Raw genomic sequence first — 6536 nt, forward strand, 5'->3', positions numbered from 1 at the left:
GGAGGGGGCTTTCCTTGGTCACCTTCTTCTCACTAGGACACAACATCTGACTCCTGCAACTTAAAGGAGGGGAGTTGTGTTTTGTCTCACAGTTGTATAGGTTTAAAGTCCATAGTTGGCTGGCTCCAAGGACACAATGGCAGAAGGGCATAGCAAGGGAGAAACTTCTTCAGGAGTGGCAGACAGGAAGCAAAGAGCATCAGTGGAGAAGCTGGGGAGGAAGATAAGCCCTGCTGGGCACGCACTCCCGTGATCTATCACTTCTGACCAGACCCTGCTTCCTAGCAATAAGTCAGCTATGAAGCTGCCACCACCTAATCACCTTCCAAAAGCTCAGCCTAAGAGTATTTGAGGCCTTTGGGGGACATCAAGACATAAACCATAACGGGGTAGGAGGCTTTCCAAGGGGCTAGAGTCCTCATCTTGCACCTCTTTCTAGTGTAGAGGCAGGAATTGCACGGGCACTACTAGTAACCAGTAAGGTATATTCTGGAGAATCACGAACTAATATAGAGCCATACAAGCTCTTGCTAATGTGTATATCTCTATATATTTATGCCTATATATCTCCATATATATCCCTGTATCTATACAGTATTTCCACTTATATAAATGGAAGCATATATATCTGCCCATCTGTATCTCCACATATATCTTTATATATCTCCATCTGTATCTTTATAGTTATACAAATTTAATGTATATATCTGCCCTCATATTTGTATTTCCATATATATCCATGTGTATATCTGTCCCTATATATCTTCATATACACATATGAACATGTACATCTGCTTACATTTACATCTGTACATCCATATGTCCATGTGTGTCTGTGATATATACATGTCCATATATATTTTTTAATATGGTATGCGGAGAAAGACAGAGAGAGGGAGACAGATTGAAAGGAGATGGCTCTTGCAGTGTTGCAGTAGGATCTGAAAAGCTTTCAGGAAGCAGAATTCTCTCTTTCTCAGGGAACCCTCATGAGTTTTCCCCTGAGGCATTCAACTGGATACATGAAGTCCACTCATACAGTGGAGTATAATCTGCTTTACTCAAAGTGTACTGACTTGATTGTTAAACTTGTTTAAAATATAGGTTCACAGCAGTGTCCAGTCTGGTGTGTAAGCAAACACCTAGGTACTATGTATAGCCTAGGAAAGCCAGCTCAAAAAATCGATCTTCACTGTCACAAGCACTGTAGGCAGTGAGGTGAATACAAGCTATTTTCACCCTCTCAGAGCTAACAAAATGTGTGCTTTTAGCAGTGCAAGTGATACAATGCACTGTCTGGGTTCATGGAATTTAATCACACAAGAAGCTTTGTTTTTGTCTCCCATTATCCCTATAAAATTGCTTACTGCTGGGAGATCCTTCCTTAGTATCTGGCTGTTCATAGGTCCCACTTACACATAGGTCCCACTTACACTGTAGCAAGTCTATGATTGCTTCATGTTACAGACTCTAGCCAGTGGTTAAAAATATTTAGGCCCAAATGTAAGTTCAAACTCTCACTGTTTTAGGAATGGTGTGGATTCAACATTGTTAACCTCCCCTGGGATCTCCTTAGAAATACTGCCCTTGGTTCCACCTCAATCCTGCAGCTTAACGCAAGACACCCAGGTGAACTATGTGTTCATTACAGTTGGAGAAGACCTGTAAACCTGATTTATTAGAAAGCCTCTTCCCTCCTCTTAGTTTGAGTAACCTGGGGTCTGGGAGAGGTTAATCTTTCTTCCTTCCTGCTGCTGGTCCTCACCCACTTTCTATTTCTGCACTTCTTTTCTCCCTCCCTTCTCCTCCCCTCCCCTTCCTTCCCTTCCTCTCCTATTCTCTTTCCTCTACCTTCTTGGCCTTCCTCCTCCTCCTTTTTCTCCTTCTCTCTGTCTCTCTGTCTCTGTCTCTGTCTCTGTCTCTGTCTCTGTCTGTCTCTCTCTCTGCTGGAGTTTGAGCCCAGAGCCTCTGCATATCAAGCACTTGCTCTACCCCAGAATTACCTCTGTTTTAGAGAAGGGGCAGGAGTCACTAAGAGGAAAGTACAGTTCTGCTGTTTTACAAGCCGTCACACTCTGAGCAACCACTTTTCTTGCGGACACTGGTATGTTCTCTAGATCAAGGGCCATCTGTTCCATCATGTAGGCAGTGCCCTGTTTGCTGGTTAACAGCTGGCTCAAGAAATATGTCCCACAGCCCTAATAATTTAGTTCCTTTGCTTTTTTTTGGCAAAATTCCTCTCTCCTGTTTAAGGTTTATTGAACTTCTTGGAGTTGTTAATACTCTCCATCAGATTTATGCAATGTACAATCATTCTTTCTTCAAACATTCATTGTTTTCTTCAAACATGTTACTGGCAACAGAACCTGATCCAATAGAAGCTTAGTTGGGGGTATTGGTTTGGGTGAACTAGAATAGTTCTTACCAGAGGGTAATGGTCAGCACCTGCAGCCTGAGAATCAAGTCGAGTCCCTGGGGCACCTCTGGGGAGGGACCGTGCTGCAAGCCATTGACACCAAGCCAGTATCCCATCTGCTCAGATTCTATCCTCACAGTACTTGCTTCCTTCCTGCACTGCAGGATGGAGTTTCTCTGTTCCTGAGTCAGTGACTCTTCTGAGATAGTTATACTCTCTGGGAAGATAAGTCACCAGAATCTGAGGGTTGCTGGGCTGAAAATGAGGCTAACCTACATGGTGACAGATATCGCCCCCACCGCCTGCCTGCCCCCACCCCCTTAGGAATGTCGTTCATCATCCAAGAATGTCTCCAGCTAGTGATTATGGGGCATAAAACACATTTCCCAGGATGAACTCCCCAAAGCAAATAGGAGGAACAAGGTAAGGGTTCATATAAGTAACATTTGGCTATGGCCTGAACAGCTTACACTATTAATTGTGTATCTCTTCATTATAAAGTTTGTGGACCTCTGCTTTAGGGTCAAAACAGTCCAACTCCTCAGGTATGGTCTTCCTGAGGTCTTTATTGAGTATTTCTATTGAATTTCTGTTCCTGGAGCTTTCTGCTGTAGTAGGTAGGATTGCAGTATGTCTTTGTTTGTTATAACCCTTGGAATCTCTTTTTACCTAACAGTTTCCCAGTGGTTATTCTCTATGAAGTCCACTTTGGTGGATCTCTCTCTGAATGTGCAACATAAGAGTTAGCTAAAGACTCAAGAAAACTCACCACTCCCATATAGCCTCCCAAGTTCTTTCTCTGAGCAGATTCTTTAGTGCATGGCCCCCAAGTTTCAACTCAGAGCCCTGAACTCTGCCTTGCCATTCTCTACCCAGGCCTCAGATCTCTACAGAGGTCTCTTTTCTAGAGATCGATCCAGAGGGCAATGGAGCTGCCTGGTTCCTTCTTCTAAAGATTATGACCTTGTGTTATCTGTGGCCCACAAGATGAAACCATGCCTGCTATACTCTGTCCAGTTTGATCACTTTTTTGTGTGTGAGAGACAGAGTCTTGGTATGTTCAGGCTGGCCTTAAATTCATTATCTAGCCCAGGCTGGCCTTGAACTAACAGCTATCTTCTTGCTCTAGATTCCCAGCTGCTAAGCTGACAGTTGTGTGCCACCACTTCCAGCTTCAGTTTGTTTACCATTGGAAGTAGATTTGATAGTTGATACTCCTTGAAGGGTGAAATTGGAGGTCCAGAATTCCTGTGCAGTGACCAAGGCCACCACTTCTGCCAGGGTCTGCATCTGCTCCGGGGAACCTTGCCTTTCTGATAGCTTTAGAAGTGAGTGATTTCCACATACTACAGGCATCTGCTCCACTTTAGTTTTCTTAGCCCACTGACTCCTAATAGTAGAGAACACATAGGAGGTCCTCTTAGCAGTCCTGCAGAAGTAGCTCTAAAGACTTGGGGAGAGGCCTCATTTATGAAGGAGAACAAGTGTACCATGCACATACTTCTTTCAAAAGAAGTCCCCTTCAAAAATCCCCTTCTTACTCTCCATTTTTGAACTTTTTTTATGAGCAACTCAAATAGCAACATTCAAATCTGCTAGCTATTTGGAGAGGGGGGATTGCCTAATTTTGGTCTAATTCCTCCTCTGAAGTGAATGCCTACTATACCTTAGTGACTCACCTGAATTTAATCTGGCATCCATTATGCTTGGCCTCAGGTTGCATACGTGTTTCTGTTTTGTGCTTTTGTAACAGTAGTATCAAAACAGTAACAACTGTGTCTCATGTTGGTAAACTCTCTGACTGGAAGTTAGAGAAGTCCAGACAAAATAAATCTGTGAAATCAAAGTAGTTATTTTCGGATTAAAATCTTTCAAAACAGAAGAAAAGTGGTGGAAGTGGGAAAAATTAGGAAATCCTTCTTGTGTATAGATGTCACTGTGGCCTGAGGTCATGTCAAAAGGAAGTGGAGTGCTGAGAAAAATGGAGAATCCTATGTGCTCTCACTTATAGTATCAAGTTAAGAGGAACTTGGGAATGATGTGGAATAGTGGCACAATATTTAAAAAGAAGAAAAAATCTGACGACTCTCTGATTTCAATACTTACTATAAAGCTACATAATCAAAATATGATACTGTTAAAACAATGGATTGATAAATGGATCAGAACAGGGAGCTCCTAAACAGACTCACAACCAATTGATCTTTCACAAAGGAGCAAGTGCAATTCAAAGGGAAAGAAACCCTTATTTCAACAAATGGTGCTAGAGGGGCTGGGGATTTAGCTCAGCGGCACAGAGCCTGCCTGGCAAGTGCAAGGTCATGAGTTAGATTCCTGGTACCGGAAAAAACAAAAACAAACAAACAAACAAAAAAAACAAATGGTGCTAGAATAACTGGTTATCATGTTGAAATTTTTTCAGAAAATGAATCTGGACATTGGCCTTACAGCTCTCAGAAAAATGAACTCAAAATAAATCATAGATTTAAATATAAAATTCAAAACTTGAGCTCCTAGAAGAAAACAGGAGAAAATCTAGATGACTTTGCTTTTGGCAATAACTGTTTAGATGCAACAACAAAGCACAATCCTTGAAAAAAAAGTGAAGAAGTTGCACTTGTGCTCCACAAAAATCACTAAAAATAAAAACACAAGGTACAGAATGAAAACAAATATTTATAAAACATATGTCTTATAAAGGACTGGCATCTAAAATATGCAAATGACTTAAAGTTCAGCAAATAACCAACTAAAAATGGGCAGAAGGTACAAGCGAGGAACTTATCAAAGAATACACACAGATGGCAAGTAAGCAAGTGATCATATGCTTAGCATCACATGTCATTAAGGGAATTGAAAACTAAAATCACGATGTGACGCACGTATTAAAATGGCCAATCCAAACACTGGCAACACCAAGTGCTGGCAGGGGTACAGAGCAGCAGGAACTCTTACTCGTTGCCATTGGAATACAAATTATTTTGAGAGTCAAGTTGGGAGTGCCCTACAAAACTGAACATACTGTTACCGTACAATCCAACAATTGCACTCTTTAGTAATTACTCAAATGATTTAATATATATGTCTATGCAAAAGCCTGCATACAAATGTTATAGCAGCTTTATTCATTATTTATTTTTTACTTTAAAAAAATTTTTATTAGTACATGTTTGCAGCATATAATGATTACATTCACTGTGGGGAACTGGTACATGTACATAACACATCTCAATTCCTTTCATTTTTTGGGGGCTCAGTTGGTCGAGCAGAGGATTGCAGAATATTAATAGACTAAAAAATCCTGTAGTACATCCATATAATGAATATTATTTAGCAGGAAAAAAGTAGATAATGAAACATGAAAAGGCACGGAAAAACTTTAAATGCATATTTCTAAGTAAAAGAGTCAAAACTGAAATGCTACAGGTAATATAATTCCAATTTATGATGCCTTGCAAAAGGAAAAATGATGGAAATAGTAAGGATATCCAGTGGTCTGGGAAGATGAAAGAAGGAATAAATCGGTGGAGCACAAAGGATCTGATACTATTCTGGTGATATTGCAATTATTATATTTTTGTGACAGCCATGGGATGTGAAAGACAAAGATTAAATCTTGAAGTAAGGAGTGTTAGTTACTAATAATGTATGTAATTAATCACTAAATAGAATATTAAGTAAGTAGGTTCATACTGATTCATCAGTTGTAACACATATACTCCACTAATGCAGTGCTGACCACAGGGGAGACTGGGAGGGGGACCGAGACAGTGGATGAGAACCCTGTAGTCTCTGCTGACTGCTTTTCTATAAATCTAAAAGTTCTCAAAAAATGGCTATCAAAAAAAAAGAATCTGAGGACTGAGAAGGCAGATTTCCTTGACCTGTATTTTATAAAGCAAAGCAAAAGTGTCTATTTTCTTTCTCAGATACTCTCAAATAGTTTGATTTTTATTATCTTCATTCCTTTTTGTATATAAATGCTTGTCTGAGCTTATTCAGCATCCTTTTCCCCAAATCTGCTTGGCTCACACAATATGACAGCGACTCAGGAAAATTGCTGCTTTCCTAACAGCACTCACATCCACGCTTTTAATGGCCAGGGAAGCACGGCATCCCA

This window comes from Chinchilla lanigera, unplaced genomic scaffold (assembly GCF_000276665.1).
Source record: "Chinchilla lanigera isolate Chin_1 unplaced genomic scaffold, ChiLan1.0 scaffold00001, whole genome shotgun sequence".
NCBI lineage: Eukaryota > Metazoa > Chordata > Mammalia > Rodentia > Chinchillidae > Chinchilla > Chinchilla lanigera.